This window comes from Mugil cephalus, chromosome 12, assembly GCF_022458985.1.
Source record: "Mugil cephalus isolate CIBA_MC_2020 chromosome 12, CIBA_Mcephalus_1.1, whole genome shotgun sequence".
NCBI classification, from domain to species: Eukaryota; Metazoa; Chordata; class Actinopteri; order Mugiliformes; family Mugilidae; genus Mugil; species Mugil cephalus.
This window is the reverse complement of record NC_061781.1, coordinates 26,797,779-26,820,234: the sequence shown is the minus strand read 5'-3', so window position 1 is coordinate 26,820,234 and position 22,456 is coordinate 26,797,779.

The following is a 22,456-nucleotide window of genomic DNA, read 5'->3' as shown; positions in this document are numbered from 1 at the left end:
TCCAGTCGACTCTAGGAGAAGACAAGGAAAGACTTTAAGATGCTACAGGGGACCAACTCTAGGACATTTAACATCAGATCAGACGATACTAAATATTAAATGAGAGGGGTGTATTCAGCACCTTTGGAGCTGCAGAGTAGGTGCCAGGTTCTGAGTTGATGATGTCCATCTCATCACTGTGGGGCATAGTGGAGGTAGGATAGGCATCTATTAGCGCCTGATGAGGTCTGTGGGCAGTAGTTGATCCCAGAGACCAGGGTCCAGGGGCTGTTGGTTCTCTGAAGGTTCTTAGCTGCTCTTTGGAGAGTTTGAGGTGGAGGCTGAGGCAAGATGTTTTGTAGAGCTAGTGAAGTGTTGGTGAACCACATATAGTTCTTGATTTTTCTTGGTGGTGAAAACCTCATCGTCAACAAGGACCAGCAACTTTATCAGTTTAATGAACAGTCTGTCATGGTAATAGAATGACAACAACAACAACAACAAAAAAGAATATGACACCAGGAGGCGCTGTCAAGTTCCAGGCATTTAACATCATTGAGGCAGTTTGATCTGAGACCGTTCAGATGGACGTTGATGTAGAGAAAAGTCCAGTCAGGGAATACAGAAGTACCGCACATTATCCAGAGCTTAGCATGCATGCCAGAGGGCCACGAGCGAGCTCACATCTGGATGATGGAGTACATTTGGTTCAATCAGACACCGGCTGAGATGAAAAGTCATTTATCTGGTGAATCATCAGGAAAAAGTCTTTGAGATGGAAGGTTAGAAATGTCTGCACTTTGAGCTCAGAAAGATTTTTTGGACTAGGCACCTCTGAGTGGTGTCTGGTGAGTGCTCCTCACTGTCCTGCTTCATCACCAGAATTTAAGTGCTAAGGATCAGTTACTGCCGCAGCCAGAATTCTCGAGGAGTTTGTGGCTAAAACCTGCCCCTGTATCCAGAGCAGGAGTAAAACGCTCACTGATATCTGTGATGGTGTCGGGGTAACAGCTCTGACTGTTTGACGGTTTGGTCTGACAGGTCAGTTTCTTCCTCTAATCTGCTGAAACTGGGCCACACTGGTCCTCCTGCTTCTCTACAGCTGGGACTCTGAACAACTCTTTGCCTGTTTAGGGAAATAAAAATGATGCTCGTCTCTGCTGCAGGATTTAGTTCAGAGAAACGGACGAGGACACAATGTGACACCCAGAGACTGTACAGTACATTTAAAATAAGAACTTCATTCAATTTGCACTCAAATCTGCTCCGTCTCTCTCTAAATTTTTAATCCATGCAGGTCTCATCTTTGGAAACGTCCCCAGAGCCTCGGAGCCACAATGTAAAGTTTACAAAGGTCAAATGGGGAGAAACTCTAACTTTCATGTGCAGTGAGCCGTGCGGGGGGGACGCTGGCCTCATACGCAGCACAAACAATTTTTATCCAGATGAACAACTGCAAGCTTTGAGTCTGATGTTTAGTTCTCTTTACATCTTAGCTTCCTGCCGGCAACATGGATCAGACAAAAAACAGAGAGAGTCTTTGAGCTGGAAGGTTAGACGCATCTGCCCTTTGAGATGAGGAAGATGTTTGCCTTGGCAGCTGAAAATGGTTTGAAATTAAATAAATTTAGTTTAAATAATGGTTTGCTGAAATAATTTATGTGGATATTTCATTGAAGAATGAATTAATGAAGATTTTCTGCTGCTGGAAGAGGAAGGACAAGGACAAGAGAAGAAGGCGGGGAAGGAAGCCAAGTAACTGATAGAGAAGATGAAGAAGTGGATCATAAAAAAAAGAAGATGGATATTCTTCTCCAGTTCTGAGTGTCTTTGAAGACGACCCAGATGTCTTCACGTCTCCATCGTCTCTGTCCTCATTGATTCCAGCTTTGTTCTTCTACCTCCTGGAAACTCCTCCCCTGAAGTTTTTACCCCACGTGGAGCAAACACGCTCAGAGAGAATGGATTTATTCCAACAACCGGAGAGAGACCAGCTGATTAAGTGTTGGCTATTAGGAGATCAGATAATCAAAGGTTTACAGCAGCCCTCTCTTTCTGGTTCAGACCTTCTGATCGGGGCCAGTCTGCTCTGATTGTGATTATTAGTGGAACACAAGTGTCCGTGTAAACCCAGCATCACTGGCTCCATCAGTTCTCTGCCCACACAGCGCTGCTATCAGCTGACCAGCTTATTGTAATTATAGCTTTAGTGAGTGGTTGAAAATACGTTGTTCCAGAGGCGACTCATTAAATGGGTTGGATCTCTGCTCACGGTCCAACTTTAAATGAGCTTATTATTATGAAACAAGCTGAGTCGGCCACGTTTGACTGAACTATCTGTTATATGTGACGGAGATGGATGAGAATCGGATTCCGACTTGTATTTACTGTTGCCAGAAAAGGCCGTGTCAGACGCCATCATTACATTTATGAAGCAGGTCTCCCATAAGAGGAGCTCGGGTGTGCGGCTGAATGATTGCTGCCCACTCTATCCTGTCTCCTGTTCCATAGTATCAGAGCCCAGCTGAGCAAAGTGCTGTCTGTGGCTGCTGTTGATTGGCAGACTCTCTCCTCCCCACAGTTATCTGATCTCACGGGCCAGGCTGGAACCGAGAGCCAGTCAGCAGCAGCAGCAGCGGCGGCGGCCGAGGAGGAATCGGCAAAAACCCAACCACTTTGTCATCCAAGACGCCTCTCTCCAGTTCTAAATCTTAATCACATCTCGTGGCGGCCGCTTGAATTTTTGACGTTAAGGATTCCGCACACATTCGCAGGCATTTAGCGCACAAAGACACCTCTGGTCAATCAAGTCAGCTTTGCAGAAAAAAAACAGACAATAGTTGAGGGTGAGCTGATGAGAAGGAGCGATCACTGAGTGCACATATGCTAATGAAGCTGCTTTGTTGGAGTAATAGCAGGCAGCGATCTGCAGCAGCATAATCAGGCATGTAAGGTCATGAGAAATGATGGAGCAGCAATTCCCCCCCTTCTCTTTCTCCTCAACCGGAGGATGGAGTGTGCCACCTGGCTCATCTATCACAGCTGGAACTGCTGAGACAGTGAGTGCTGCCAATAAACAATCCTCACAAAAATGGAGCGCACAGAAAATCCACTTAGGAGCATAGAGAGGGTCTCTCAGGATCCCACAACACCCCATGTACAGCTATGAATACGCCACACTCGTTCACCGCTCCAATAATGGGCTGTGTGGGTTGTGTGTTTTTGGCTTGGTCCAATGAGACTTAAAAATAAGTATGGCCAAAAGTGTGTGGACAGTGTTGTGCTGCAGTTGTCGGGCTTCATATTTTAGATTTTATAGCGTGATCATAGAGTCTGTCCGGTGTTAATATGTTGGGGAAAGAGAATGGAGAAAAAAACCCTGTAAAGCCACTTGAAAATCGGACTTAATCAGTGACTTTGCTGTAGATATGAGGAGGATGGATACACAGAAGGAAGCTATGCTACGCTGGTAAGAAATGAGTTTGGTGCAATGAGATTTAACAATAATAAAGGTAATAAATAAATCCAGGCAGTGTATATATACAGGAAGCAGGGAAACCAAACCGATGACAGAGTAAAGGGACATTATGAGTGTCCACAGGCTGTGTTGCATATTTTTAATTTATTTATTTATTTATTTTACATAATAAAGTCTTAGAATAAAGTGTCTATGACTGATAATAGTCAGTGCCGTCTAATTAGGGAGACTCTCGCTCTGAGAAATGACATTTTATCTGAATAACCACTTACAGAGATGATTATAAATTCAATCTGGACCCAGTGAAAGGTTCTGTGTTCATAATTTAAGAGTAATATCATAATATTTTGATTTTGAAACGCTATGTATGTTTGTAGAGTTCTGATTTTAGTTTTAGACACTGTTAAATTTAGAGAAAGAACATCATTGTACGCTGAAATAATCCAAAACGTATTTAATCTGTGATCAGATGAAGTAGAACACAGGTTCAGAGTGAATTCAATGAAACCTCATACAGCTTCTCAATCTTCTATGTTTGTTCTCAGCCGAGGGTTCTGTCAGCTCACATGCTGAATTATAACCGGATAGAAACAACAACAACAAGCAGAGTGTTTTATGATCCGAGGTTTAGGAGGAATGTAAAAACTGATTCTTGCTGCCAGGGGAACTGTTCATTATCAGCGTGCAGCGCTTCTGGAGTCAGCGTCAACGGTTCCATCTCCTCCCTGCTCCCTGCGCCGCTCTGAAGCTGCCTGTTGGTAAACTCTCAGAGGTTTCCAGGGATGTACACGTGATGGATGCGCTGCCTCCTGCAACAACACAGCAGGAACATCCATCCCATCAGAGCTTCACTCCATCCACTTCATCTTCTCACTCATATCAGTGTGGAGGTGTTAGCACTGATGCCTCGTAGCAGGAAGGGTCCGGCTTTGAGTCCGGCTCAGACATGCTCGTTAGGCTCATTGATTGTAAATTGACCGTAGGTGTGAGTGTGAATGGCTCTGTCTCTCTGTGTTAGCCCTGAGCTAACACTGGGATAGGCTCCAGCCCCCACCACCCGCCCCGACCCTCCAGAGGACAAGAGGTTGAAAATGAATGAATGGCCTGTCATAGTGTAGGTACATTGCTGCCCGATGATTTGTGCATTTTTTTCTGTTCAAAAACCACCAGAACACAAACAAAACCTCCCAATGAACCATAAACTTTTCTTCCTCTAGTGAAGCCAATTATAAAAAGCAAGAAATCATCCAGCAACAAACCTGAAGCCAGAAGCCAGAAGCCAAACACCACTACTCACATCACATCGTCTGTAATGTGCAGACTTAGCAACTTAGAATAATGCAAAGTGCACAGTGCCATCCTGGGTCAGATCTGCAGCCTGTGGGAGAAAAGTTCTTCAGTGTGTTGGTCCATGAGTCACACAGTCACATCATTTGATGTCATCACGTGGTCCAGTGATGGAGCTTTTCTGTTCTTAGGTTCACAGCTCAGCAACATAAAAGCCCAAAGTGCTTGAAAGCACCTGAGCTGGACACGGAGACGCTGGTTTGGTTAACTGGTGTGTGAACGGCTGCTTGTCCTACTGTGTTCGCCCTGTGACAGACTGGAGTAACACATAATGAATGGTTCACGTTCCACTCTTTAACCCTCGGTGTGCTGGTCCTTCTGGGACCAGATGGGTCCAGCACATGTCTTCAGGTCTCAGTCATCTCGGTGAGCTGTGCTGCTGCTAGTTTCCTCTCATTCGCTACAACTCACATCAGTCTTTTAACAAGAAGCTAAGCTGCTGTTACAAATCAATGCTCCTAAATTATAGATGACCTCATTAATGGATTTTACAGGAGTGTGTCTGGTTACAGCTGACATTCAGGTACTGCTTCCCAAGGTGTTCCCCGTTAGAGTCCTGTTCTTTATTAATGAACACGCTTACTGCTGATGTAGAGGAAATCAGAAGAAACTGAGATGACGAGTAAAGAAGAGCTCTGCTGTCGTGGTCTTTCCCACGCTGTTAGACCTCCGTCACTCATCTCACATGGATGATCACCTTTTTCCTTTTTTCTCACGTCCTCTGAACCAATCACTGCGGCTCCTTTTCATTTCCTATTCAGACCGACTCTTGCACAACCGCTACCCTCCCATCACGCCCTCCCCGTCACCACCACCACCACCGCTGCCGCCCTGATCTTCAGATTCAGCTGAGAGGTTCAGCTTCACACCCTCTGGCTTTACTCCACCACCAGCAGTGAGGAGGAGTCTCCAGGGAATCGTGTCCTTTTTATCTTTGTGAGGCCACGTTTTACAAAGGCGCCGTGTGCTAATAGTGTCTAAGCGCCCACAGCTTCATTTACCACATAAATATTTATATACATTTTTATTCCGTGCTCCGTATAGAAGTGGTTTAGGAATAATGTGAGGCCCTAGACCGTGTCTTCTCTGGGAAAGAGACTCTCTCCTCAGGACGTCTGTTTTAAGATGCTGTGCTGTCACCTGGAATTTGTTTGCAAGACCTCACACCACCGTGATCCCAGCCCAGCTGGTTGCCTCATATAGAGCAATTAACTGTACTAACGCAGCTTAAGGCGGCTGAATGTGTGGCGCCGTGGTTGTCAGCAGCGTGTTAAGTGATGTTTATGTCATTCTGAACAGTTTTCTCCTTGTTTTCCAACTGTTTCCTTCCAGCTTCCGTCTAATTCTTTCTGTCATTTGCATCCTTGGACTTCATCCCCCCTCTGTGGTGACGATCTTTCAGCTCCAGTCAGTGTCCACGCTGCGTGACTCTGGTTCTTTGCAGCGGTCCGTTGTTTCCGTGACCTTTTCCGTGCACAGTTGTGTTTGAGCTTGAATGTCTCGCTGTCGGCCTCCTCCGTGTGCCCGGCCTCTCCGAGGTTTCGCCGTCTCTCCTTACAGAGCCTCCTTTCTGTATCCTTGTGTTTCTGAACTATTTCTCACCTCGTTATTGTTCTGCCATGAATATCACTGTGGGTGTTTATTCCCCCGCACCGTGGCTGTATAAATGATTCAAGTGAACTTTAGTATTTTACCGTTATTAAACAAAATCTAACAGCAGCACTAATTAATATTAATGATGTTTTAGGTTCAAGAGGAAAACTGTTTTGTTCCATGAACCCACTGAAGTTCATTTAGGATCCTCCAGTGATGTTGAGTTCAGTCTCTGCTCTATAAATGTTTCGAATCAACGGGGTCAGTCCCAAAGTTTCTGCTCTAAGTCACCCCTTCTGGTGACTTTTTCATCCTTACACAAGTATCAGAATCAAAAGAGCACACTGCCTTTGCACTGCACATTCATGCTCCCCGGAGAAGGAACCGTTCCCGTTTTGGACGCCCCATGAGCTTCGTTCTAACCTGCTTCGCAGAAATTTACATGCAAATCCGTAGAAGGACGAGCATCTGACCTCCACTGGTACCTCCAGGACAGATTTCACGCGTTTACTCCCCTGCTGGGGCGGATCTAAGAATATCGAAATCATCGGTTGTCAGTTCAAACACGTCGAGAGCTTCATGGAAATTCCAGCCTCATGTGGCTGCTGGCAGCTCTGCAGCCTTCTCCTTCCACCCCCTTCTCCTTCTCCTTCTCCTTCTCCTCCTTCTCCTTCTCCTTCTCCTTCTCCTCCTTCTCCTCCTCCTTCTCCTTCTCCTTCTCCTTCTCCTTCTCCTTCTCCTCCTCCTTCTCCTTCCCCTTATCCTTCCCCTTCTCTTTCCCCTTCTCCTTCTCCTCCTCCTTCCCCTTCTCCTTCTCCTTCTCCTTCTCTTGTTTTTATAACCAGCTGCTAAAGCTCCAGGGTGAAGAGAAACATAAGTTTGTGTACATTATTTTCAAATTGTAGTTTTATTTTCTCTGGAGCAGAACCTTTTTTCCACCGATTTGTTGTGTGCGGTGTCATTTCATAATTTGCCAGTTTGTGTTTCAAACAGTGTCTTTAAGCTAACGCTGACCTCAGAGGACAACAGAGACCAGGAGTGGACCTGGTCTGATCTGATGGGGGTAAAACAGGACGAGACCATTGAGCTGCAGAACGAATGTTTGCAGCAGGTCCCAGTGTTGATTCTGCTGTCAGACGTCCTCACCCTGGACTGTCTCACTGCATCTTACGTTGGTTCTGGACGTTATGAGGAGAGGAATTGTCCAGTGAAATAGTTTATTAATTTATTTATTTATTTGATTAGGACAGTGCACATTAATCAACATATCAGCAAAAGCATCAATGTAAATATGCCGGAGTTAGCACAGTTAGCACAGCTGCTAAATTTCATCTGTCGTCCTAAGGCAGGTGTCATAAAAACACCATGACAGATGGATGTGACATGTAAAAATCGTACACACAGCCTGGAGCTGCAGACTGGTCTGACTGATCAGTTTGTTGTGTTGTTTGCTAGTTCCTGGTTTAAATGAGCTTAAATGACCTCAGAGTAAAACGAGGACAAACAGACAGATTAAAGTGCTGATTGAGTGTGTCCTGGCCTGTCCTCGCTGCTTCTTGTGTTGACTGAACATGAGGAGGAGGAGGAACATGGAATAGACTGGTTGACTGATCCTTTCCTCCACTGAGCTGATACCATTTAATCATTTGTCCGTTTCTGTCTGACTACAGAAGAAGAGCAGGAGGACTGGTTTGCCACAGTGAGGGTAAAAGTTGAGTTTAGGGAAAGATTAGTAAAAGACAGAAACACCACGAGGTCAGAAGTGATCCGAGCGTCGTGGACTTTCTTCCATGGAGCCGACGCGAGGCGCCCTCCCTTAGTGTGCCAGTTCCTGTTTTAAACTGTGTCTTTGCCAGAGGCTGACAAGCTAACACTAACCTCAGAGCACAACAGAAGAAGAGGAGCGGGACCGCTTTTATCCACCGAGGGGCTGCAGCTGCGTATGTCATGATACCGGCGGGGGCGATTATCTCAAACCCCACTCAGAGCCATGACCGGCTCCTTGGCAAAGACAAACTGCGCTGATATCGCCCTGCAGAGGGTTGAGGAGCTAAAGAAGCTTCCACAACTCCAGAGGGCTCTTCCACAACTCCTTTTGAAACTGTAGTAAATTAATTACCCGAGCAGAGTCTCTGCGGATGATGTGGAGCCAGCTTCCCGTCCTGGTCCTGGTCAGAGGTTGCACCCAGACAGCCACTGGTATTTATTATGAGTTCAGTTCATTAAAATACGCCGGGATGCCCCGCTAGTAAACTTCTTGTGTAATTGGATGAAACTATCACCACAAGTTAATTTCACAGACAGAAAAACAGCAAAACAAACCAAGTCATTTGGAAACGCTTTATCAGAGCTTAAATTCTGAGGCTCCACAACTTCTGCCCTAGTTTCCACAATTGGCAATGTGTGTTTTTTTCTTCTGCCGCTGCTGCTTCATTTAGCAGCGCCTTTCTCTTTGCTGTTTTTTTTTTTTTTTTTGACGTATCGTAATGTTTAGCAGCCAGACGCTTCCTTCTTTAAGCTGTTTCCTTCAAAATGTCAGCGTTTCCAAGTAAACATGGAAGTAGAGCGCTGATAGGAAATGGGATTTTTGTCTCTAAGTGACAATTTGGCAGATGGAAACAGACTGACTGCCAAAAATGAGAATTGAACTTTTTTTTTGTTGAAATGATTGCTGCAGGATTTGAACCAGTGCCGTGGTTCACCCTGACTGTCCTCACAGAAAACAGACCAAGCAGATTTTTGTTTCGACATCACAACTCTCCAGTTGTTCATGAGATGTGAAGCGTCAGAGTCGTAATTAACAAGGCAGCCGTTTGAAACCTTTTTATTACGCCACTATGAGAACTTTAAATTGGCCTGTTAAACTCTCCAAATAACATTTTGAGACGACAATGACATCCAATCAACGGCGGAGCATGAAGAGCTCATTAAATCATGAGTCGTGATGTAATTGTCTCCGGCAGTCAGAATGAACTGGAGGGACAGTAATTATCTTTGTGGGTTTAAAGAGACACGTGGATGCAGGGAACAGATCCTGTTCAGTGACGCCGCTCCGTCTGAGACGTGCAGATGTTTGATGTTTGAGTGCGTGGTGTTACTCTGAGATGTTAGCTCAACACGTCACAGGAGGAAAGAAAGAAAGTGCACAGAACAGGCATCACTCACAAGTTTTTCTGCACTTTTTATTCTCGTACATACAGGTCATGCAATTTTAATGAACAGTTTTTGAGGCTGCGGTCGTTAGCACTGACGCTTCACAGCAAGACGGAAAGTGGGAATGACTTTTTCTTACAGAAAATAAATGAATAAACAGTTTGGCTAAAAATATTAATGATAATATCCACACATGTTATTAGCAAATACTTAATTCATCATTTAACAACCATCGCTCCTACAGTGATATAGTTAGAAATGCAGCAAAATGGTCAGTTCATCAATGATAAATTATTTACAAGCCAGTTAATATGGAGTTATCAGTGGCTCATAAGATCATTTAGAAAATATATTATATATAACTAACATTTATACACCACTATACTAATAGTTACTGAGTCTGTAATAAATGGTTTATAAGACAGATGTGTGTAATGTAATTCATCGTAGCTTCAGTTAGAAAACAGTTAGTGGTCGTCAGTGAATTCATCTAAATAAGGACCATATGTGTCTTGGTTTAACAAACGAGACAAACACATTTATTTCCAGCGTTCACTGAAACATGTTACATCTTATTAAAAAAAGTTGTCTGTGAACGTCCATAAATGAAAAGTTGAAGTAGACCAGTTAAAGAAGTTAAGGCAGCTTTGCTGTGGTCGTGACCGTGGAGGCAGCAGAGAGCTGGTAGGATGTTCTGCTCGCACCGGACGTGGGCACCACCCGCGGGTTTGTTCTGACTCTTTATTTTCCTGAAACGTGAGCCGCACGGACGACAGAAAGGAAAAGAACGAAGACAACAAAAATAAATAATAAATAAGTTGTGAGTTGGCGTTAGTGGGGAGCGTGAGCATCCAGAGGTCTGAGATGTTCTGGTCATGTTGTGTATCCGTCAGACATTTAACTTTTCTACTCAAACTTTCCTCAAACTATGGAGTGGAATTAAAGTTTAAGTCAAGTTCTTACAGAAAAACAAAAAGTGTGAGCATTTAACAAGCCCAGACGCTTTACCTCAGTGCAGCCCTGCTTTATTATTATTTTTTTCTCGCAGCTTTTGGCACATTTATTTTAATCTAAGTGCTGTTGGGCTGTTGCAGTCAGAGGGCAGGGAAGTCAGGATGGAGACACACAGCCTCTAAATAAATATCTCTATTCTGAGCAGCTGGGACTTTTCTCCATTCAGAGCAGAATAAAATTTAGTCTTTTTCATGTGTGGCAGAATCTGAAGCATCATATCGCCACTGGAACATTTACATTTATGAATCCATTCCCCCCTGAAGGAGCCGGTTGTGGGACAAGGCGGTATCTGTTATTAAAATGCCAGCAGCTCTTGTGTTTTTTTATTTTTTAAAGCGTGGAACATTCAGCGAAGAGGCCGTCTGGTGCGTCTCTGATTAAAACGAGTTCTGCTTCATTTATGTTGCGTCAAATTTGGTGGAATTGCAGCAGAGTTTTTTTTTTTTTTAGAGCAGTGTTTATATCTGAGTCTGGGCCGGGGATGGGGACAAGAAGACTTATTGCATTTTAAATTTCTCCCATGTGTCTCCGATCCACGGAGCCTGGGGTTCTGGGATATGAATAAGCAGCCTAACGGTTGTGGAGCTGGTGCTGGATGAACGTGTGGGCGGATAACGGCCTAGGGCTCATTTGTCCGGAGAATCTACAATCCATGCCGCAGTAGATCAAGGTAAAATCAATCCATGCGTAGCTGGAGTGTAAAAACATTGACCTTAGGTACTGGGAGGAGGCTGCAGGGAAGGAGGGTGCACAGTGTGGCTCGAAGCTGCTGATCCTGTGGAAGAGTGTGGGGGTGCATACTGGGTCCATTCAGGCCTGACTGACACCACCATCCATCATCTGCTTTATCAGAGCTCAGAGCAAACGGCAGAGCTGCGAGTGTACAGCTGTCCATTATGTAAAGAAACGGCCCTCGGTCCTGATAGTGGAGCCCGACTCCTGGAGAAGCACAGGAACTGTCGACCTTTAAAACTCCACAGAACAGAGAGACTCTCTCTGGAGTTCAGCCGCATTCACTAAAACCTTCCCGCCAGTGTCTGGGGACGTCTTTGTGATGTCCTTTAATCTCCGAAAGCAAAAGTGTCTCCTCCTTCCATCCATTCCATGTGATTAGACTGCAGCTCCTCTGACGTCCACTAGAGGCTCCACCAGGGAGCCGGTCCCAGTAGATCTCCATGTTAAATCAACAGTTCTGTTCTCTGGAGATCAGTTCTTCATTGATCACAACAGCACCTACAGGTTCTTCAGGCTGTGGTGGAGCTGGAAGGTTCTGCTTCTAACCACAGCCTGTATATAAAGTGGACGCCATGACAGCTCCTCTAAAGGGAAGCCAAAGCATGTGGAGCTCCCCCTGGTGGCTGAAGGCTGCAGTGTGGGTCATATCAGCTCCGCCCCCTCCATGTTAGTGGGTGGGACTTGGCCCAAACAAAAACACCAAAGTAGACGTGGTGGTTTCTGTCATTTTACGTTGCTTCGTCTCCACAGTTGCCGTGACAACCACTCTGTGAAGCAGTCCCATAGGAGTGTGAGAGTGACGAAGCAAGTAATACCAAATCAGTGTATAATGGAGCAATGTTAACCAATCACCACTGAGTCCAGAGGACATGTGGGCAGGGCATCGATAGTGTGGCTGGTAAATCATTTGACTTGAGACTTTGCAGCCTGAAAGGTGTGTCCATCCCTGTTCTAGAGGATTAAAGCAACAGATACATTAACATTGTGCAGAATTAAGGGGGCGTGGCCTCTTTGATTGAGGTAGCTAGCTGTCTTTAGCCTCCACTCACACACCACCTCTGTGAATTTGTTTTGACTCAGCTTGGATGTTGGCGGAATTGGACAAAGAAACATGGTTTTGTTTCTAACAATTTAAAATGTGCACTTTCATCATGTGAAATACGAAAAACCTTTAATTCCACAACCGGTAAATGGTAAAAGGAAAGATTAACAGCCTGCGTTCAACTAATGCATTTGGATGAGCACAGAAAAGCCTTAAAGATTAGTTAAATGATTTATTTGACATGGTGAGAGAGAGAGAGGATGTAAATAGAAACCTCCTCCTAATGACACTCTGTAAGGGAATGATAATGAGATGAACCTGTCACCAATTAAAAACGAAGCTATAGAACTGCACTTATGGAGAAAATGTATGTACATCTGTTTCCTCCGCCTGAGATGGAAAAGAAAGCTGCAAACAGATGCGAGGCTGAGACAAAGGTCAGCCTGTTTCCCAGCGAGCCGGTCGAACAGGATTAAATGGAAGAATATCCTCACTCAGGTGCAGTCTGTAGTCAGGACGCTGGCCATCGAAGCAGAGTCACAGGAGATTTGTGCAAGAAGCTAAGTGACTCCCAACGAGGCTGCAGGCTTCACCCCAAGCCTCGTCCTATAAGAGACCTCACGGTTTAATGGTTAACTGGTCACGAGTTTCTATCCAGCTGCAGAGTTGGTGCTAAACACACAAGTTCGAGCTCACTGTGTGAGAGAGGAAAGTCCCAAATGAAAATAGATTCGTCCTCTGAGGACCATTAATGTCGCTGGGTATCACCATAGCAACCTGCACGCTGGTTAGATGTGAATATAAAACAAGGACATGAGGTCCCATGACACTGTAGAGCTAAAGATTAGCTCTGTGCAGATTTCTGTTAAAGGCTTTAATCTTTGCACCATGACTCAGAATTTGCAGGACTGTAGCAGGATGCAGACGCTCTGGGGGGGACTCTGGACCGTCCCATATTTCAGTACTGGCTGGTATTCAGTCAGTCTCTTATAATGGTTGGGGCAGTGGTTTACACGAACAAATACAGGCCAGTCATAGATGCAGTAACACACAGGTACCACAGGTGGCAGTAGCTACATTTGCGGCTACATGAACCCAGACTTTCAATGAAACTCTATGAAAACATCCCTGAGCTTTAGCAGCGAGGCTCAAAGACGAAAATTTGGCTGAACTTCAAAAGGAAGGTTTTGAAATATGGAGCAGGATAAAATACAGGAGAGGAAGAGAAGGTTTTAATATTGACCCACGAAGAATAAGTTGTTCTGACACTGGGACGGTTTGAGTTACAGCAACATGTTCATAACTTAGCCAAACTCTTTAACAGGTTTCTACCTGTTAAAGAGTTTTTCTTTCCACCGTGGCCTTAATGCCGCTCTGAGTGTTTCTAAAGTATCTTGTGACAAAATGAATTGTTACTGGCACTATAAAAAGTAAAACTGAACTGGTGGTCTAGATCCCTGCAGCCTCTGCTTCTGTGTAAGCGACTGTTTGTTTCCTGCTCGTTGTTCCTGCAGGCTGCAGCGTGACTGATTGATGATCAGGCCTGATTGCATCCATCACGTCCGGGTGGGGAGGGAGTGTCGCTGTTCTCCCCTGAACATGTTGGGGGAGCAAATGAAAAACCAGCCCAGGCTCAGTGAAGCTCACATGATGTCACCACTCAAGCAGCTGTTCTGGTTCACGTGTTAGAGAAGAAGAGAGACCCCACAACCCTCGGTCCACATCCTGGTTCTGTGGGCTTTAAAAACACAGAGGTTCTGGTGATTTATGACTCGAGCAAACTCACAATAGATCCAGTGACAGTACGTCATTTCAACGGTTTTATGAGTGCAGCAGTAAAAGTGACAAATCTCCACCTGCTTACAATATGTGCAGGGAGAGCTTCAGCTGGAATCTCCTCTGAATCCTGGATTAAAAGATTTAGACGTCTCTGAGACTGAGCTCCTCCTTCTTCACAGCATCCTGAAATGCTTTAAACAGAGTCACTGCAGCGAGGTAGAAGTGGCTATAATTACACAATTAATCAATTGGATTGTTTTGTAGATCCACCACATAATGGAGACAAGGTAATTTAGCATGTGTCAAGATGGATCGCCCTATTTTCTCCAACAAGGGATTTCTGAAATCAGTTTGAAAACTTCAAGTGCTTCCTTGAGCATCATCAGTTGACTGGCAATCGCAAAGCGTTGATCAATACGTAATTTAGCCGCGGTGAATATGAAGAAGAGACGTTGGCTTTAATTATGTGCTCCAGGCATCATCTGTCACCGGCGCTTTGATTGTGAGAGAATGAGCTGAAATTTTTTGGGGGAGTAAAAAAACGCTGATCGAGCGACTGCTTAATGCTGAATGTGATTCACACGGAGAGCAACAGATGGAGGCAGCTTCATTTACAAAAGTTGTTAAAGCTGTTTGCATGTAATGATCTGGATCCTCCTCTATCATAACCAGGACATCTCTGCTCCAGAAGATATGATCATAGCCATCCTGATTTATTCTGCTCACCGCTCCTGCATGTGACTAACCTCCTCCTCTCTAATCCCCCTCCCTGCTGCTGGGGATGAGGCTGCTTCCCTCACCCTATTTTTACTCCCTTTTTACATTTTTTTTTTTTTTTTTTCTGATTGCATGTTTGTGGTGAAGTGTGCTGCTGTCCTGTTTCACTCTGCCAAGGGGCCGGTTAACCTTCTCCATCTTCCACCAAATGGAATATTTTTGCACTTTTCATCTGCGATATTAAACCGACATGAACCATGGCTCACACGTTGGGGTGCAGCTCCAGCGTTGAAGCATCGAGCGTCATCCAAGGACCAAGTATCCCCCATGCAAATTGATCTCAACTGAGGGTTGAAGGCGACTGACAACACGAGCCGAGGCTGAAAAATGAGCTCCGCTCTTCAGATGAATATAACATAAATGTACCTGGTAAAAGAAGTCAAGTGCAGTCAAAATCCATACTGCAGAGATTCCTCCACTGTGTCAAATCAATGGTGGCTTCTAAATAAACAGCACAAAGACCAAAGTCAGTGACCAACCGCAGACATAACTGAGACTTCCTCTCGACTTGTTCTTCCTTAAATTGTCCAGGATCGAGCGTCTAACCTCACCACAGGCACCAACGATCCGGCCTAAAGCGAAGAAGTGACCTGTCGTGTGTTTTTTTGGTGTCCCGGCTACAATTCAAAGCTAAAAAAAACAAACAAATCCCTCCTAACTCCTGAGATAGGACTGACTTAACCTCTGCGCTCCTCTTTAAAGAAATCAATGTTTCATTTGTGACCTGAGCTGAGTTACTGAACTGTCTGGAGCCCATTGTCAGGAGCACTTACAGAGAGAACACCTGTTGCCTTATCAAAGTGGCTAAAACTAGGAAAATGATTCAGTTTTTCTCCAGTGCTTCACTTCTACTTTTAAAGCTGTGAAAAAAATAATAAAAAAATCTGCGGGTGTCATCTCAGACTCTTAAAAGTCCAGAGTCTGGAGTCCTTAGTGGTAGTGGGCTACTGACCCTGAGCTCATGTCCACGGAGGAAGGTCATGACGTCGAGTTGAAGGAACGGTCAGGAGGGATCACACCGCCCACTCCTCCCATTCCTCCCACTCCTCAAACTACTCCCACTCCTCCCACTACTCCCATACCTCCCACTACTCCCACCTACGTGCTCAGTTAGTGCTTTCCATCACGCTAAAATTAGACTTGACAATAATTCTCCGTGCTCTCCATCGACAGCTGCGGCTCAATAATGAGGACGTCATGCTGCATAACAGTGGCCAGTATTGTCCATTTTCCCCGAATAAAAGCCGCTATCTCAGGTCATAATTGCACGGTTTTACCAACGATTAGAGCTCTTATAATGAAGGCAGTTACAATCCACCTTCAGAACGTTGACCTTTGAAGGAGCAAATAAAAAAAAAAAACTATGTGCTATTAGCTGCTGGAGTTTATATAAGAGTCCTGTTGTTCATGGGAAAGAGAGGTCAGCGAAGGGTATGTTGCACTGAAGTGATCACTTCCTTGTCATCTATGAGCATCCACATATTGAAACATGCTATATTTGAACATGACCACTAAGAAATCCGCTTTGTCAGTCATTTAATCACCAAAAGTATCAACACATGGGATGTTGTTAAGGGGGAATGGGTTGTACATGCTCAGCATCTGAAGCTGGAATCAACCTCTGGAGATGAAATAACTTCTTCTCACTGTCTTTATGTTTCTGACATTTAGAGAAACTAATAAATCTTTTTTACTGGACTGATACCACATGAGAAAACTGGATCGAACTCCACAGCTCCCTTAAATGTTCTGGTTTACCAGACCAACACGTCTCACTGCACATTCTTCCTCCTTGATCCACTCCTCTACTTCCACTTCTTCTGTCTGGTCTGTTAGTTTCAGGTTATTTAGGTTTGATTTTAAGACAAACAGCCTCACATTGTCTTCACTTACTCTTTGATATGATGCACAAATCATCAGAGTTAAATCAGTGACCTGAAGCTGTCCAGTCCCAGCAGCAGCAGAGCCACCAAACCAGACGGTCCCAGCTCGGTGAATGGCGGCTGCCTCGACATCCTTCTCCTGAAAAGCTCCAGACACATCTCCTCCGTCCAGAGACTCTGGATATTCTCTGATTAACTGAAGGATTGTTCTATTTTTTGTCTTTTTTCCCTTTGGTAAACATGAAAATGTAATTTGCCTGAGTTTATGATCAGCGATACGTTAAAGCAATCTCTGGGTACTCACTGTGTCACATAATGTCTATATTTAAACTGTCCTGACAGTTTAAACAGACACATCTCAGGGCCCTGGTTCCAGGGCTGTTTATTCAGGGCTAGATAACGCTGCTGAGGTTGCAGGCTGTGGGCATACAGGAGTCTGCTAATGGAACGCACGCTGTGACTGAAAGAGTAATGAATCCACTGGGGATCAAATCGTTATCTGACCCTTCTGCCTAATGCTCCGCTCGGTGTCAGAGTTCAGAGAGACGTCTGATAACCCTGCGTGACACACGAGTGGCAGAGCCGCACACGTTCATGAGCAAATTAGTAATTAAATGTCTTACAGTTGCAGCTGGACGTTGCTTTCAGATAAACTCCATCTTCACACATTTGATGGATTTGGTTCTGGTTCATAACACACACACACAGTCCAGAAAAAAAAAAGCAGCGTATGCTGAGGAAATGTCCAAACTCAATTTCTGTAACCAACTTGTTGAAATGCAAACAGCAAGAGAGGGAGAGGGAGCGGGAAAGTGGATTTGAGTGGGTAAAATGAGGCCAAAATAAACTTCAGCTACTGCTTCATTCAGAAATCCAGCAGAAGAGCAGTCAGCGTGTGTTTGGTTCAATGCAGTCAGAGAAACATGTTTTAATAAAGATGTCTGTCAGAAACATTTGCAACCACGCTTCGTCACATCCTGAGTTCCACACAGCGGGGGGAGGAGGAGCTGGGGGTGGGGGGGTCAGTCGGTTGCTTGGTTGCTTGGTGGGTGGGTTTTGATTCTTGCAACAGTTTCTGGTTCTGCTTTTTGATTCTTATTTTTATTTTTTATTTATACAATGGAGAAGATTCATTCTGGCCAGTATTGTCCATTTTCAATACTTTTCTTTTAAATAAAAGCAAAAAATAAAATTGTGTCTCAGGTCATAATTGCACAGTTTTACCAGCGATTAGAGCTCTTATAATGAAGGCAGTTACAATCCACCTTCAGAACGTTGACCTTTGAAGGAGCAAATAAAAAAAAAACTTCTATGTGCTATTAGCTGCTCCGTCCGTCTCTGCTGGAGTTTATATAAGAGTCCTGTTGTTCATGGGAAGGAGAGGTCAGCGAAGGGTATGTTGCACTGAAGTGATCACCTCTTTGTCATGTCTGAGCATCCACGTATTGAAACATGCTATATTTGAACGTGGCCATAGAAGAATTGGTTGGTTGGCTGGAGATGTGCAGCCTGTCTGAAGACTGTCTGGTCTTGTAGATACATTTAGACGAATGGTCGCGGTCACTGCTGCCTCTTGTTTCCTCTAACAGGTGAAGCAGTGGATATCCTGCAGCAGCCTCAAGGGAAAAGATATGTTTCAGCTCGTTTCCATGACGTTAAGGTTTACAATTTCAAGATAATCTGCTAAATCTGCAGCTACCATCAGCAGGCAGCTATTTGGTTTTACAAACTTCTCTCACCGTGGTCCTCGTTTTCTCCGCTTCCATTTCCCCTTCAGACCCCAAGAGTTGGTGCATTCACTGCCTCCCAATCTGATCTGATAATCTAAAAAGCCAAACCAGTTCCACAATCTCCAGAGCAGCTCATGAGATTTACAGGATGCTGTTAAACCATGGTCTGTTTCCTTCTCAGTGCATTCAGTGCCCCTTGACCTCACACTATAACCATATTATACTATTCTATAACCACTGCAGGATATCCTGTAGTGGGAGTGATGTGCAACTATTTTCAATTCGCTTTTTGAAAAACATTTTAAACCGTGTGCCAGTGTGAGATTAGAGGGAAGAATATCTGTGAAGCTTCTCCTTCAGCACATTGAGGGAACCTGGTTTTAAGATGTGAGCTGAGAAGCCCAGGTTACCATGGACAGACTTTAACGTCCTCTCACCCACACTCCTTTTCTTTTCTTCCTGCAAAATATCAGAAAGTTACATCAAGTTCTGCTGCTGCTATTTTATTTGGTTGGTTTGATGGTTGCAGGTGATGGAGTGCACAGAAATCTTATGAAGTGCTGCCATCCAGCAGTGTCATTGCTATGGGGTGGGGCTACCTGGTCTGGTCTAGGTGGGGGCTACATGTCTAAGAATGAATGAATGCCAGCTCCAAAAGGCTCCCAGCAGAACACTGGATGGTCATAATGTTGTGGCTGGTCTGTGTGTGACTGACTTTAGATCCATGTTGAGGATTAACTGTCATGTGCAGGTTCATACAGAGTCAACAACGCAATGAACTGTGGACAGACGTTACTGGTCAGCCCAGTCACAGGTAGCACAAAGAGTAGGAGCACAACCGTTTATAAGAATTAAACATTAAAAAAATTTCCAGAAGAGGCTGGTACACGACGCTCTCCTCCGCTCTCCGAGCCAAACGGCTCCTTCCAGATCCTCCTCCGACGACGACACACTGTCAACAAAGATCTGGGGCCAAAGACAGATGGGTCACGCGTCGAACCCCAAACATCAGCAACAGGCTGGACTCCATGATTCAAAGGAAAATCTAAAAACAAGACACAAAAAGCAGAAGCAGAAACTGCTACAAGAATCAAACAGATCAAACCCGACCGATGGAGAGAGACACTACAGAGTCAGAGAGGATCAGACGAAGAGGAAGGAGCTTCCACAGGCGGACATGAGCATCTGAAGATGTTATTTCTGGAGTAGTTCAATCCAGCCATGGATGGGAGGAGGAGGCGGGGGAGGAGGGGGAGGAGGGGGAGGAGCTGGAACTTCAACCAGACCCCACTAAGAGGAGCATCACAGTAATATAAAAGTAATAATAATTCAGGAGAACCTGTCATTTATTGATAGAATCATGTATAAGTTACAGTTTCATGCATTTTATTTGACGAAACATGTTCTGGAGCTGGATCGGCTGAGTGTTTATTTTTGGGCTGCAGCTCAGGAGAGAGGGCTGATGTCCAATAAAATGAATGAATAATAATAACAACAGTGTGTGTAGGCAGGTCATTTCCATCCAGGGGAAGAATCCAAATCATGAGGTAATTACAGGACGTAAACTCATTTAATGGATATTAATCGAAAATGCAGATCCCAAATAGCATCAAGGGGTTTGTTTCCATGGAAACCCCAAGGCCTGCAACTTGAACATCAACAATAGCGCCTCGCGATGCTGACCACCTGCTGTCTGCACAGCTCAGGATTAGAGCTGCATCCCACATGGAAATGAGAAACTTTGGTACCGTTTAGACTCAAGATTCAAGTTGTGTTTAAGGTCACTTCCTCAATATGTTAATAAAAACATACAGAGTAAAACACTGGTTCTACCAGCTCCTCTGAGTTACATACACGGTCAGCCACAACATTATGACCACTGACAGGAGAAGGAAATAACATTTAAACCATCTTGTGACCAGTCAGCGTTCTGCTGGGAAACTTCTGGACCTGGCATTCCTTGGTGTGAAGGGTCATAATGTTATGGCTGATTGGTGTATGTACTAAATGAGTATTCTGACAACAGTGACTGAGGTGTGATGTCTGACTTCTTCTTCTTCTCTTTTTGTTGTGGTTTCTTTGTGGTTTATCGTCTTTATGTCCTGAGTGACTTCTTCTCATCATCACCAGTGAGTGACTGTGTCCTGACCTTCTGCTGCTCTCGTCATCTTTTATTCTGCTGCGTTCATGTATTTAGAATTCACACCTTGACAGTAGAGAGGACTGTAATGAAGCTCGCCGTGCTGCCAGTCCGTTCTTCTTATCCACCGTCTGAAATAAAGACTGTTGTTAATATTCGAGTCCACAACAACATGAAATATTACAGCTGTTCATGTGACTGTAGGTTTAATAATGCACTTTCCTTCAATAACAGAAAACCATTAGAATTCAGTGTGGCACAGCAACGACCTGGACAGTAAATATGGTTGAAAAAGCGATCGGCTGCGTCCTCGAAGCCTCTGACGTGTTTCTGCGTCTCATCCCCTTCTTATTGGTTTTTGATTCTTAAACACAATAAACCAAAGGCTCTCGGTAACTCCATGACTTTGACCTTCCTAATATTGTGTAAGTCTCCGTTGTATCTGGCAACAGGTTGTTGTTAGTGGGATGTTATTATTAATAATAAATAATAAATAATAATTAAAAATGAATCAACAACAATTAAACTACAGATAACATCCATAACCAAAGGTTTTTAAAATATATGTAAACACAGTCTGTGAACCATACGTTTGGTGCTACATGCTACATGCTACATGTCTAAACATGGATGAATACCAGGTCCAGAAGTTTCCCAGCAGGACATTGAATTGTCACAATTTAAACGTTATTTACTTCTACTGTCAGTGGTCATAATGTTGTGGCTGATTGGCGTGTGTGCTTAATTCAGTTCAACCTTTATTTAAACAGGGTCCTGAGCAGTAACTCACAGGAGCACGTTTCATTCAGAGACAACAGGAAGCAGTGAGGCCACTACACGTCCCAGAGAAGAACATGAGTTAAAGGTCACAGCTGAGGCGCTCGTGTGCAAAATGACACCACTGTCCATATTTCTCCTGCCACTGTAGAAGCTCTGATTTAATTTGTCGACTCACTTTGTGAGAGCTGCTGAAAGACACAACCAGAAACGAATAGATTTATTTCAGTGAACATCTGAACATCTCATCAGCGTCGACAGCTTCATCTCTCATCCTCCGTCCATGAGCGCAGTCCACAGTGATTAGATAAACCAGTTACTGGGTAAATAACACAGGAGGAAATAAAGGAGGAAAATGAATCAAGTAAATGAGTTGAAGCCTGAGTCTCTCACAGACAGATGAGTTTCCTCCTTCCTCCCAGATGCCTCTCGCTAACAGAGGGAAGTGAATTTAACAGTAGACGAGGTTTTGCTTTGTCCACTGAAGTGTGAACCTGAAATGTGACTTGACTGCCCGTGACCCCGTGACACCACATGAGGCAAGTACGTCCCAACTGTTCCAACCCCCCTGTCTCTCCCCCCCCCCCCCGTGTCCAAACCCACCCCCAGACACACACTCCTCAGAGACTCGGAGTCAAAATACTCTGAAACGTCCTCCGCATACAGATGAGCTCCGTGGCTGCAGCCGGTGGCAGGAGGCCCTGGAAGGTGGTGAGGAATTAGACGGAGCCCAGATCTCTCAGGTCCCTTTACCGTTTCCTCACATTCTTAAGTGATAACAGCAACAGACAATGTTCAAGCCTCATTTCATTTCATTATCGTGTCCCATTCGCCTCAACGCCTCAGTTCCCGGACTAGCCTTTTATCTCTGCATGCGGGCAATCACTCATAGACAGCAAACATAATGGAAGTGGGGGGGTGGGAGGGGGGGTCGTCTAATCAAAGGTTTGTGAAACCAATTTACAATGCTCTAGAACGAGCACTCCAGAGAGGAGGCGCTCGCCAAGGACTGGGATGGAAAACTCTGCA